This window comes from Hemiscyllium ocellatum, chromosome 10 (genome assembly GCF_020745735.1).
Source record: "Hemiscyllium ocellatum isolate sHemOce1 chromosome 10, sHemOce1.pat.X.cur, whole genome shotgun sequence".
Taxonomy (NCBI): Eukaryota; Metazoa; Chordata; class Chondrichthyes; order Orectolobiformes; family Hemiscylliidae; genus Hemiscyllium; species Hemiscyllium ocellatum.
Window position 1 is genome coordinate 39,127,762 of NC_083410.1, and position 14,594 is coordinate 39,142,355.

Below are 14,594 nucleotides of genomic sequence, written 5' to 3' on the forward strand. Positions count from 1 at the left end.
TTGCCAAACTCCAGTTTTCTAGCACCTCACCTGTGACTATCAATGACACAAATGTCTCAGCAGGTGGTGCAGCAATCACTTCCTGAGCTTCCCCCAGAGTTCTAGGGAGATCAGGCTCTGGGGATTTATCCACTTTTATGCATTTCAAGACATCCAGCACCACCTCCTCTGTAATACGGCCATTTTTCAAGATGTCACCATCTATTTTCCCATATTCTATATCTTCCATGCCCCTCCCCACAGTAAACACTGATGCAATATACTTGTTTAGTAACGCCCCATCTCCTGCGGCTCCACACATTTGCTGCCTTGTTGATCTTTGAGGGGCCCTATTCTCTCCCTAGTTCTCTCCCTTTTGCCCTTAATGTATTTGTAAAACCCCTATGGATTCTCCTTAACACTATTTGCCAAAGCTATCTCATGTCCCCTTTTTGCTCTCCTGATTTCCCTCTTAAGTATACGTGTATTACCTTTGTTAAGGATTCACTCGATCTATTCTGTCTATACCTGACATATGCTTCCTTCGTTTTCTTAACCAAATCCTGAATTCCTCCAGTCATCCAGCATTCCCCACATCTACCAGCCTTTCTTTTCACTGTAACAGGAATTTATTGTCTCTGGATTCTCATTGTCTCGTTTCTGAAGGCTTTCCATTTTCCAGCCGTCCCTTTACCTGCGAACACCTGAGCTCAATCATCTTTTGAAAGTTCTTGCCTAATACCTTCAAAATTAGCCTTCCTCCAATTTAGAACTTCAACTTTTAGATCCGGTCTATCCTTTTCCATCACTATTTTAGAGCTAATAGAAATATGGTCACTGGCCCTGAAGTGCTCTCCCATAACACCACAGTCACATGCCCTGCCTTATTTCCCAAGAATAGGTCCAGTTTTGTACTTTCTCAGAATCAGAAAATTTTCTTGTATACACTTGACAAATTCCTTTCCATCTAAACCCTTAACACTATGGCAGCCCAAGTTTATGTTAGGAAAGTTAAAATCCTCTACCATAAGCACTCTATTATTCTTACAGATAACTGAAATCTCCTTACAAATTTGTTTCTCAATTTCCCGCTGACTATTAAGGGGTCTATAATATAATCCCAATAAGGTGATCATCCCTTTCTTATTTCTCAGTTCCACCTAAATAACTTCCCTGGATGTATTTCCAGGAATATCCTCCCTCAGTACAGCTGTAATGCTATCCCTTACCAAAAACACACTCCCCTTCCTCTCTTGCCCCCCTTTCTATCCTTCTTATTGCTTTTGTATCCTGGAATATTGCGCTGACAGTGCTGTCCATCCCTGAGTCATGTTTCTGTAATCGCTATGATATCCCAGTCCCATGTTCCTAACCATGCCCTGAGTTCATCTGCCTTCCCTGTTAGGCCCTTTACATTGAAATAAATGCAGTTCAATTTATTAGTCCTACCTTGTCCCTGCCTGCCCTGACTGTTTGACTCTCTTCTTTTCTCAATTGTACCAGTCTCAGATTGTTCTCTTTCCTCACTATCTCCCTGGGTCCCACCACCACCCCCCACCTTACTAACTTAAATCCTCCTGAGCAGTTCTAGCTAATCTCCATGCCAGTATATGAGTCCCCTTCCAAATAAGGTGAAATCCATCCTTCTTATACAGGTCACCTCTACCCTAGAAGAGATTCCAATAATCCAAAAATGTGAACACTTCTCCCATATATCAGCTCCTCAGCCATGCATTCATCTGCTCTATCCTCCTCATTAGCTCATAGCACTAGGAGTAATCCCTCAAGGACCTCCTTCTTAAATTCCTGAATAACTTTTCATATTTTCTCTTCAGAATCTCAACCTTTTCCCTTCCTATGTCTTTAGTTCCAATGTCCCTCTCCCCGTTGAGAACATTCTGCACCCTCTGTGAGACATCTTTGATCCTGACACCAGGGTAGCTGTACACCATTCTGATTTGACTAAACTTCTCATGCAAGTGTAAATTAAAACAGGAATTGCCAGTATATTAATGTCTGACTCAGTTGGCTGATCCCAAGTAAATATGATAATTTCAGTTCAGGTAATTTTGTTTATTTTACAATGGTTTCCCACACTATCCATAATCTGTGGTCAGATAATTAATGCAGTTCTTTTGGGTCCATGTTTCTTCATTTTTTAAAACTAAATTTAGTCATTGAAGGTCTCAATTATTAAAATTAGATAATGAAACTTGAAGATTAATTGTCCGTGTTAGGTGATGGCCTAGTGGCATTACCGCTGGACTATTAATCCAGAAACTCACCTCATGTTCTGGGGACCTGAGTTTGAATCGTGCCATGGCAGATTGTGGAATTTGAATTCAATAAAGTGTCTGGAATTAAGTATCTATTGACGACCACGAAAAATTGTCGATTATTGTGAAAATCCTTCTGGTTCACTAATGTCCTTCAGGGAAGGAAATCTGCCATCTTCACCTAGTCTGGTCTACATGTAACTCCTGACCCACAGCAATTTGGTTGTCTTTCACTGCCCTCTGAAATAGCCTAGCAAGCCATTTAGTTCAAAAGCAACTAGGGGCATGCAATAAATGCTGGCCAGTTGGTGAAGTCCACATCCCATGAGTGAATTTAAAAACAAATTACCTCTATTGAGACTGATAAAGTGAAACTGCTTCCTTAGGTCAGTGAGTCAATAACTAGAGGGCATAAATTTATGATTGTTACCAAAAGAACAAAGGGAGAGATTAGGTGATTATTTTTATGCAAACCTGCCTGATTGAGGCCTCTGAGGGCAGAAGTCCCACTTAATCAGAGACTGACAGGAATTCATTACCTTCAGGCCCATGAAAGTGCATGAGGTGTTCTGGAATAGCATGGGACATCAGAGACCCAGGTCAAAGGTGAATTACCTGGGGTTCACAAAGTAGGAAAAGTCTCAGGAGATGGGGATCAGGCAGGGGCTCAGGGATAATGGAGATCGATTAGCACATTAACTATCCAACTATCATTAACAACGATGGTATCCTGCCACTGACAACTGAGAATCCCATATAAATCCTTTCAGAATATTTCTGGGGAGGTTCTGGTCTGATTCAGGGTTTCTCTTGTGATTAAGTGGGTCAGGCTGCCACAGTTCCTGATCCAATGGGCTACAGTAAATCCAGTTCAATATGTGGGAATAGCTTCCTTTGTGCCTCTGCAGCCTATTTAATACTTGTAACAAGGTGTTTATTGTTCAACATAAAATATCTCGTTTAAACACTTGCCGTAAATCTGCTTGCTTAACATTGGCTGACCTGAGGAAACCTGTAATGTACCTCTAAACTCTACCTTTCTCTTTCCCTCTCTGGTGCTTTGAGGCAGCTGTTTCAAAGATTTAATCCTCATTTAATTCCAGCAGTAAAGCAGGTCTGGCCCAGGATTGTGAAAGACTGGTCTCAGCTGTTCAGGATGTGCTCTTCCTTAGCAGAAATCAATATAGATGCCTTGCCATATTGTGATTATGTTACACAGATTGGAAGCAGTTCTAGCACTAGCGTATGAACAGCTGTGAATGTATCTAACAGCTGAAAACACAATCTGTTTATCACAGGAAGACTTTTCACAGGATACCCCAGCGACGGAGGATCACCATGGGTAAGACAATTAGATTGCTTTACATCCCATGAGTGAGTTTAAAAAAAAATTACCACTATTGAGACTGATAAAGTGAGACTAACTAAGGGAGGGGTAAAAACACTGAAATATAATGGATTCTAGTAAGAAACAATTTTGATCTTTAACAGTAGCACTGCCTGCTTGACTTTAATATTTGTGTTTAGAGAGGTTAAGAACTAGATAGGAGGATAATATTTTCTCCATTTATATTCTTGTATTTCACAATCCTAGAACTCATTGATGTTTCATTTTAGGGTCAACTATGAACTACTTATCTTATTTAACTCTCTAACATTCCACTCGTCATCTGTGTTTGTGAGTTGGATGGTCACTTATCAATCCACCAATAGGCTGGCAAATAGGATAAATGAACGACTGTTACATGAATTCAGCAAGGCTTTAATGTTGGGAATTGCATTTCCTTGTTTTTGGCATTGGAGACTTAAATCAGTGCAGAGACTGTAAAAAACTGGGATTTTGATCCCTGCACTCGTGCCAGGATCTGATAATCCAGTCTTTGTTGTGTTTATTCATGGGATGTCATCGTTGCTGCGTAACCAGCATTTAAAGCCCATCTCTAATTGCACTTTGAGAATATAGCGGTCAGCCACATTTTTGAGCTGCTGCAGTTTGCTGTTTCTTTTTATTTTGTTGCTCTTTATGGCAATTTGTTCTGCACAAATTAGCTGCTGCCATCCCTGACTACACTTTGTTGTTGTAAAGACATTTGAAAGATTAGAAAGACCATTGTAAAGCTGAAAAAATAGGTGAGTCAACCAACAGCTTGTAATGTCTTGTGTCACTCTCATTACATTTGCTAGGCATCCACATAGAAAAACCTATCATAGGAGTTGAGAATGATCGGCTCCATAAGGTCACACTACAGCTTCTCTTCAGGGAAGATTCACCATTGTTCCACAAGTAAGGAGGAGAAACTGATGGTATCAGAGTGACACTGGAGGGTCAGCACTGTTTCTATCCTTGGCCTGCAGTGACTAGAAACTCCAGCCTCACAAGAATTACTTAGAAAAGAAGTTTCTTGTTTGACAGAATCATGTAAAAAAGCCTGCAGGTGAATGAGGAATTTAGCGGAGTCATTCAGCAAAACTGTGCAATGGTAAATTGCAGTAAATTGAGAATTTGACAGCAAGTATATGCCTCCAACATTGTAACTGACTTTTAGTCAACCATCGGGCATACACCAATATGAGGGATAGCTATTGTGGAAGTTTTAATGGCACAGAAGGGGTATACTGTATAAGAAGTCAACTCAGTGGGTTAGCTACTGAGATAGGATGGCATGTAGGTGACAGGTAGGGTGGCAAGTGGATGGGTAGTCAGGTCAGGTCTAGTGGGTGGTCTGGGTATGGGGATATACTGGGGTTAAGAGGATAGCTGGAGATCAGGAGGATAGACAGAAGTGACAAATTTAGCTGGAATGGGAGAAGCTGGAAAGTGAGTGGTTCAGAAGGGTTGTCCGGTATATGGGCTAGTTGGCTGCACTTTGGATGCTGCCTGAACTGCTGTGCTCTTCCAGCACCACTAATCCAGAATATAGGCTAGTTGGGTCAGGTCAGGGGCAAACAGGGGATATAATCAAGTATTGAAGGAGTAATTGGGTCAGGTACAGAGAACAGACTGTGAGATAGAGCTGCTTGGTAGTTGTACAGACAGATCAGATTAGGGAGTAGCCAGTAATCACGTTGGGCCAGGAGCTTGTCAATAGGTCAAGTGTAATAGTTAGAGTGGGTGTAGTCAGGTTGTGTCAGGGGGATAGTTGAGGGTATCTGGGTGGTGGGATGGGTAGTCTCAATTAATGCGAGATTTGGAAAAATACATTTCACTAATCAGTATGATTAGATTAGATTACTTACAGTGCCCATCAAGTCCACATCAACCCTCCGAAGAGCAACCCACCCAGACTCATTTCCCTCTGACTAATGCACTAAGACTATGGGCAATTTAGCATGGCAATTCACCTGACCTGCACATTTTTGGACTGTGGGATGCAACCCACACAGACACGGGGAGAATGTGCAAACTCCACACAGACAGTTGTCTGAGGTGGGAATTGAACCTGGGTCTCTGGCGCTGTGAGGCAGCAGGCTAACCACTGTGCCACCATGCTGTCCCCAAGCTAGAAGAGTTGTGGATAGATCAGATTAGATTAGATTAGATTCCCTACAGTGTGGAAACAGGCCCTTCAGCCCAACCAGTCCACACCGACCTTCTGAAGAACAATCCACCTAGACCCATTTCCCTCAGACTAATGCACCTAGCACTATGGACAATTTAGCACAGCCAATTCACCTGACCTGCACATCTTTGGACTGTGGGAGGAAACCAGAGCACCCGGAGGAAACCCACGCAGACACGGGGAGAATGTGCAAATTCCACACAGACAGTCACCCGAGGCTGGAATCGAACCTGGGACCCTGATGCTGTGAGAGTCCCAGCAGTGCTAACCGTTGCACCACCATGCTGCCCCCGTGTTGTGAACAAATAGTATCAGTAGCACTTAACACTATATCAAATGTAGCTCCGTTAAGTGGTATTGTCCCAATACAAAAATGTAGTTTCGTTTGAAGAGAGAACTTACATTCATCATCATTATTTTGATGTAACTTAGAGTCATAGAGACATACTGCACGGAAACAGACCCTTCAGTCCAACTCGTCCATACTAACCAGATATCCTAAGCTAATCTAGTCCCATTTGTCAGCACTTGGTCCATATCCTTCTAAACTCTTCCTATTCATATACCCATCCAGATGTCTTTTAAATGCTGCAATCATACTAGCCTCCATCACTTCCTCTGGCAGCTCATTCTATACAAGCACCCTCTGAAAATGTTCCCCTTAGGTCCCTTTTAAATTTTTCCCCTCTCACCCTAAACCTATGCCCTCTAGTTCTGGATTCCCCCACCCCAGGGAAAAGGCCTTATTCTATCCAGGAAAACAGCCCCAGCCCTATTCAACCTCTCCCTATAGCTCAAATCCTCTAACTCTGGCAACCCTTGTAAATCTTTTCTGAACCCTTTCAAGTTTCACTACACCATTTCGATTGGAGGGAGACCAGAATTGCATATAATATTCCAAAAGTGAAACTTGCATCATTCCAGTTATATAAGGGGAGAAAAAAATATTTGCTCAACCCTGTTTCAAGACAACAGTTCATCTTTCAGAACACGTCTGACAATTGCTTGGTTAGTACGTGAATCATGGTTACAGAGATTAATTACAGACTCCGGTGATAAGCTATTATGAGAAGAACTATTGTTTCAGTTCTACTGGGGCATGTAGGTGCTTTCTGTAGAAAGCAACCAAACTAAATCATGTTCGTTGTATTGCAAAATCCTAGAAGTTTCATTCAACGCCTTCTAGGGTCAGGAAAAGGTTCATAGCACTTAATCTAGCTGGAATTTTTACTACTGGTTAAGTTATTCAGGAAAGACGTTGGCAATGAATAATGAGCACAACTAGCTGGTAATTTTATGAGTCAAATAGACTTTGCCTATTAATGTGTAAGTGGATTTCTACATATTGGCTTGTGCAGCATATACAACAGAGTTGGGATCTTATTGAGTCAAATATCTGGAGGTTTATTAATAACTAACTACATACATTAATATATGTCTTCAGCTTACACATACAGTCTGGCTAATAGATTTTTAATCAGTCTGTGATTTTTTAGAAGATTTGTAGTTCAGGTTGTGGTTCAGGTTATAAGTTTGTTCACTGAGCCTGGCAAGTTTGTTCTCAGACGTTTTGTCACCATGCTGGGTAACATCATCGGTGAGTCTCTGGTGTAGCACTGGTGTTCTGTCTCACTTTCTAGTTATGTGTCTTAGTCTGTTACGGTGGGTGATCCCATTTCTGTTTCTATGAAAATCACCAAATTGACCCTTGGTCAAAATATGGTAAGATTCAGTCAGCCTCTTCCTGCACTTCCTGAAGTAAAGAAAAATCTCAGTTCACTTGAAAAAGATATCCATATATGTTGCCTTTTTTTTCAAATCCTCAAACAGTTGGACTTTGGCTGTTTTCCAGAACATGCGAATGAGTAGACCACACTATGGAAGAAAGCATTCTGAGCTGATGGAGAAACCATCTTTTCATTTACACAGTTCAACCATGGGCTAATCTCAATCAATCAGTTTGGGAAAATTGTATTTTAAAATTGAGATTAATGGGTTTTACAAAAAGTTGCATGCTTTCTCAGATCATTCTAAACATGGAATGACAGAATACATGCTACACAATACTTGTAGTTACAAAAAATCAAGGTCTCCTGAGGTAATACAATTCTTTACAATTGGGCTGGATTATCAATAGGTGGGAGTGCAATTGAAACCACATCACTAAAAAGTGAGTGCAGAATATTAAACTTTCCCAGTAGAATATGGAAATAAAACAAAGAAATTTATCTTGCCCATCTTTCCTTCTTCTTCAATCCTTGGTGTGTTGAACTCAACATATTATGTTATTGTCTCTCTACAGTAATTTTTGATCAATCTTGTCTTTTTGGCATTTATTATACGTTTGGTGAATTCTGCTACAATCATATAAATCCTTTATTGATGTCTCTGAACATGAAACAACTAATAATGGAACAAGACAGAGGAGGCTTGGAGATGGCAGGATAAAGCCACTGACGTTACTTATGAGATGAAAAGTGTCTTTCTTTTTCAGTTGGCCAAAGCTGAGCCTTAGGTCCATGTTAGTGATTAATATGTTACAACAATGCCTTCAATATCGTTGCAGTAATAAACTCAACAGGAGTTAATTAATTGCTGTCTAATATATTTCAGAACTGGATCTGCACTCTCATTACAAGCAAGTACTAAACATGAGTTGAAAAATGAGTCTTACGTCAGTGGTTTTCCTCTGCTTTCCATATTGCTCATAGTATTACACAAGGTCACCACAGTTCATTGGTAGACTCAAGAGGTGTTTATTGAAGGATGGTAAGGTTCAGTGGGTTATTAATAATCTCTATGTCAAACAAATCAACAACCGATTGGTCAGCAAAGTGTAATTCAAGAGTAAAAAGGAATAATTTGGTGTCAATTTTAGCAGTTTCTTGAACTATTTTAATACTAACGTTGACTTTTAATTTAGGTTCTTTATTAACTCAATAAACATGTAAGAATCAGACTATTTTTATTCAATACACAGCACATTTTCAATGGTATGACATTCTTTTCCAAGATAAGCATTTCTAATTAGTGACTTGATGTTTGTTCAATTATTTCTGAAAATTCACATTAAATCCCCAAAAGGATGACTTGACTGTTCTCATTGGAATGTTGGAGATAAGAAGTATGCAAAAGTTCAAAAGTAGATCCAAAGAATTGGGGGAGATTTAAAGAACCAAAAAAGGAAGACAAATAAGATTGTAAGATCTGCAACTGGGAATACAGAAAGAGACTTGCAAGGATTATGAAGATTAAATGTCTTTCCATTTATATTGAAGGAGAAAGTCTCTTCCATGTGAGTGCGAGCCTATACATTCTGAATCAAGAAAATGAGAGATCCAATCATTTTGTAAATTGCAAAAGTTAGATGTGTCATGTTACCTGTATTTTTTTTAATCAACCTGTTCAGACATACGTCGGAAGCATGGTGGATGTGAAACCAGGCTCCTGGCCCAGATATAAGGACACTACTACTGAATTACAAGAACTGCAATGTTACCTCTGTGTCAATAGGAGTTTTACTGGCATCAGTTGGTGGGCATAATAAGGGACACAGCTAGTGTCTCTCAGACTAAGCCAGAAGGCCAGGGTTCAAGACTCACTTGCCTGTGATATGTGTCATAACATGTCTGAACAAGTTTATTAAGATAGCTATAGGGACAGACGGAAATTATGGTTGTGAGATTGATGCTGCACAATACGCAATGTATAACTGTTGTTATAAATGCTGCCTGCATTAAAATGCAGAGCCTTTAATTCTGCCCTTTTATATTTTTCCCTATTCTGACCATATTTACATTCTATTCTTTTCCTGTCATACTCTGGTTACCATGCCTTATATTTCTACCCTGTGTTCTAACATTGCCTTTTTTGTGACTTAGTAAACTTTTATCACAACATTATACAACCCAGCCCCCTCCATAACTACCCAAATATTTCATTTTAAACACTCTCTCTAGGCTTAGTTATCCATTCATCATGATATTCCTCCCAGCACAGTCCAGGTGAAACCCATCTCATTGATGATGTGGAGGTGCCAGTGGACTGGGTTGGACAATGTTAAGAATCACACAGCATCCTATAACCTGGTGTTGTGTGATTGCTAACTCCGTCCAATTAAGACAGTACCTTCTTTCCTCAGTTGTAGTGCCAGTGTCCCATGAATTGAAACCTACTTCTCCGACATCAATCTTTGAGGTGCACATTCAACTCTTAGATCTAATTCACCCCATGTCAATTTGCTTGTGATTCAGGTAGCAATCCAGAGATTACTACTTTGCTGATTTTTTTTTCAATTTAGCCCTCGCTGCTTATTCTCCCTCAACAGAAACTGTTTCATAGCCCTAAGTATACAGTTGGTAATCAAATGGACCATGGTAAATGGATCCTTCCCTTCGCACTCCAAGTTCTTCTCCAGTCCTGAGGAGATGTAATTTATTCAGGCACAAGACATGAAACACAGCCTTCTGGATTCGAGCTCCTGGATATAGAGAACAGTATCTATTCAACTCACTATACTGCACCCTCCAATTCTCTGGAATTTAAATGATCCTTTAACCACAACTCCATAGCCGTCATACCATGCACCTTTCAGTTACCTCATCAACACTGCAATCATTGTTCTCATCAATATAAGCTGCAGCACATCACCTTTCCTACTGTCTCTCTTGAACTAATTGGGGTTGTAATAGGTAATTTATCTAATAATGCTAAAGATTCAATGCATATTTACAGATTCCTAGTCCTAGTTTAAATGACTAACCTATTCTAGAAGGGACAAAAAAACTCACCAATTACTATCAAATTAATGCCTCTAGATCTCTTAGGTCTCACTCTCTTTCCTCTCCCAGGCAACTCTTGTTTTGTAACAGACCCAGCATAATACTTCTCACTCACCAAATTCCTGATCTAAGCACTTTCTATGAATCTTACTCTGTTGAGCTTGACTCCAACCTACTCATTCTGTGTATTAGCAAAAGTCTCCTTTATTTAGATTAGTAAGACAAGCACAGCTGACCAGGTAGCTAGTTCTACTCATCACCTAATTAAGTATGCAGGTACCACTAGCAGTCATCTTATCTACTAACTGGCTAAAATTATAAGAGAAACTACTAGTTTAGATTATATTTAAGTTTAATGCTAAAAGCTTGTAGTATTCCCTCATTCATCAAATTTCTGAATTACAGTAAATGGTCTGTTGAATCTGTACTGCATTGAGTTGGCCTCAGTGCTACTTTTTTGAAAGTTTTGACAGTGTCTCCTCCTCAGAAAAGTCTGACATCGTGAGGAATTTCAAAATGAAGGTGCCCTGGGAGGAGTAAAATAATTAAAGATTTTACAAAACAAAATCAGGAATTACTGGAAACCTTCTGGTAGCATCTGTGGAGAGAGAGCAGAGCTAACTTTTCAGATCCAGATAGCCTTCAGAAGAACCTTTCAGACCCTTCTGAAGCAGGGTCACTGGACCCAAAACGTTAACTCTGCTTTCTCTCCACAGATGCTGCCAGGCCTGCAGAGTTTTCCCATCAATTTCTGATTTTGTTTCTGATGTCCAGCATCCACAGTTCTTTGGGTTTTTTTGTTTAAAGATTTAAGAGGTGGAAAAAGGTAGCAGGTCAAGAGGGCAAGTCTTACAGGGACATTATTAGAGCTGTAAGAACTGCCTGTTCTTCCTGGCATTTCATGAATGAGGCAAGGAGCCTGTCCCCCAGCTTGCCACAGGAATGTCACCTCCATTGAGCTGGCATTGCCCTATGTGACTGGGGGCCACATTGTCAATGTCAAAACGCCAGCGAAGTATCAACCCTAACTGGCTCCTTAATTATTTCAGTTGCCTGCCTGCCTCAGTGCAGGGGACAGCAAATACTTCATCCAGTTCACCCTGGGAATGTCCTCCAGCAGTGGGAATGTACCAAGTCATTCCAATGTTTCACCTCCTGTGCCCCCTTCCTACTCCAGCACTGATCTGACAGGTAAAGAATAAAATGCTTGTACTGCTTTTGCAATGCAATTTAAGCCTGGAAGGATATATTGCCATTCCACATCATGGGAATTTGTCATGTTTCATTGTTTTGAAAGTGCGTTTTCTTTTCCAGTGAGTAATTATGAAACGAGTACTGACAGTTTCTCAGGTATTGGTTTGTATGCAGTGAAGTGTGAGATTTAGTGAGCCTTCATTTAGTAATCAATGGCGAAATATGTTTTTAATTGCCCTTAGAATCTAATTGGGAAATATACAGCCAAACTTGATGGGAAAAATAAACCAAAATAATTGGTCAAAAGATTAATGATCGTTGTACCTCAGAACAAAAGTAGCTTTAACGCCAGAAATATTTTGCTATAAATGTTTTCTTGCTATTTAATAGTTTTACATATTTAAAGGATAGCATTTTCACATAAAATGATACCATTGTGCAACTGAAAATGTGTTACATTTTTATTAATTTGCTCATTCTTCAGTCCTCATTTCCTAATATTTGCAGCACAATTTCTATGTATCCTTGAAAATGCTGTACTTCATTTTCCACTACTTTAATGCCTTATGAAGTCAAGTTATTGGCTGTTAAAGTTTTCAATTGGCTTTACTTTGCAGTCAGCTTTATGAAGTGATGTGGCACTGGCCTTGAAGACAGTAGCCCACAAAGATCTAGTGTGTTCTGTGATGTAGAACTCCCATTTCTTAAAATCAATTTATTTCTTGGATGAAGCCAAGGGAACTTCCAGTTATCCTGATGACCAATGACATCAGACCTCCCTCTGGATCCTCCGCTCCAAGCAACAGACCAATGACATCAGGCAGAGTAAGCAATCAATCACATTGAAATATTCTCACAGTCAGCAACTAAAATCCATTGAACAGGTCGCATCTAATTTTTAAAGTTTATAAACAGTGAAGGATTAGGACACACGCATGGAATCAAGACAGGATATAAAGTAGCATATATGGAATTTCTTATACAGTGGAGAAATTTAACAATAAATAAATATAAAGTTATTCTTTCAGGGAAAATAAGGCTGCTTAGCAGTAATTGTGAATTTTGTATGTCCTTTAAAACCCAGTTTTTGCAACTCCTTTATGAGTGTCTAAATATTTCAAGGGTTTTCTTTTCAATGAGACTATGTAGGTGTGGACATCAGTCCCAATGATTTCAATGTTCTTTGTGGAATCCTGCTGCTACAGAATGATTTGGAGACGCCGGTGTTCGACTGGCGTGTACAAAGTTAAAAATCACACAACACCAGGTTATAGTCCAACAGGTTTAATTGGAAACACTAGCTTTCAGAGCACCACCTGATGAAGGGGCAGTGCTCCAAAAGCTAGTGCTTGCAATTAAACCTGTTGGACTATAACCTGGTGTTGTGTGATTTTTAACTTCTATAGAATGGTTATGTTGTTGCCTACATTAACAACATGCATTCCAAGAAGTAAGTTGTTATGTGCCCTCTTCTACTACATTCTAAATGAATAATACATTACTATTTTTTGTTCATTAGGACAGGTTAACAAATGATAGCTTGATAGCATAGCCTTTAAATTGATCACTTTCCAGAAATTCAGATTAAAGCCCAGTTTGCAGACTCCCTTACAAAGGGGAAGCAACCTTTCTGATTCTACTCTGTCTAGCCCGCAAAGAATCATGCATGTTTCAATAAAATTGCCTCTCGTTGTTCCAAATTCCAATGAGTACAGTCCAACCTATTCTACCTCTCCCCAAAAGACAGTCCCTCCATACCTGGTATCAACCACATGAACTTCCTCTTGACTGCAACCAATTCCAGTGTATCTTTCATTAGATAAGAAGCAAATATAACGAGCAAGAGGGTAACTAGGGAAAGACCGGTCCACTCAAGGAGAGAAGAGGGAATTTATATATGGACCCAGCTCTTTGGGACAGAATAGGAAGTTGGAAAATGCTCGGGATGTTTAATACTAATGTGGGCAAGTTAATAGATTGAACATCCAATGATAGTCACTTGATCGGTCAATTAAGGGTCACCTCTCACTTCCATGGCATTTTGACAACATCAGGATGGCCCGCTACTGAATGGGAGAGTGGGCAGTGAAACCTGGTCTGAGGAGAATTCCCAGTGAAACCAGTATGAGGAGACTTCTCAGTGAAACCAGGTCTGAGGAGACTTCCCAGTGAAACCTGGCATCCATCCAATGTCTCTGAAGGGAAATCCTCCTTTAGAAACACAGATAGACACCTCTCTTCAGTAGGGCCCAGATAAGGTTTACATCAGGACCCAATGCTGGTATTCTAAGTGGGGTGCAGAACTTGCTGTGCTCAGGTCACAGGTGAGGGTGGAGCCAGGGGCTCCAGGGGTCAGGAGATCCAGGGGTCATGGACAGGAGCAGCTCTGTGGTCCATGATTTCTGTTCATGTCTCTGCCAGAGGTAACTATCCTACTGCCATCCTTAATGACCACACATCCATAGCCAATTGCTATGGCCACCTCCATGCACTTACTGAGATCACAAGCAATCAACACCATCAAGTGTGGATTAACTTTCATTTGTTATCTTACTTTTTCTGTTATAAAAATCAAGGCTTTTATTTTGTGATACAATTTAAATAAATGTGCAACTGAAAGTGATGTGATGTACACATTTCACACTATTATTATAAGTGAAGTTATGCAAAATTTGCATTCTATCACATTGATATACAGAATTCATCAATACTGTATAGAGTTCAAGTGCTGCCTATCAATTATGGAGTGTACAGTGCCTAGTTTAGACTAGCATAAGGGACAATTGTACCTTCATCTGTATTTT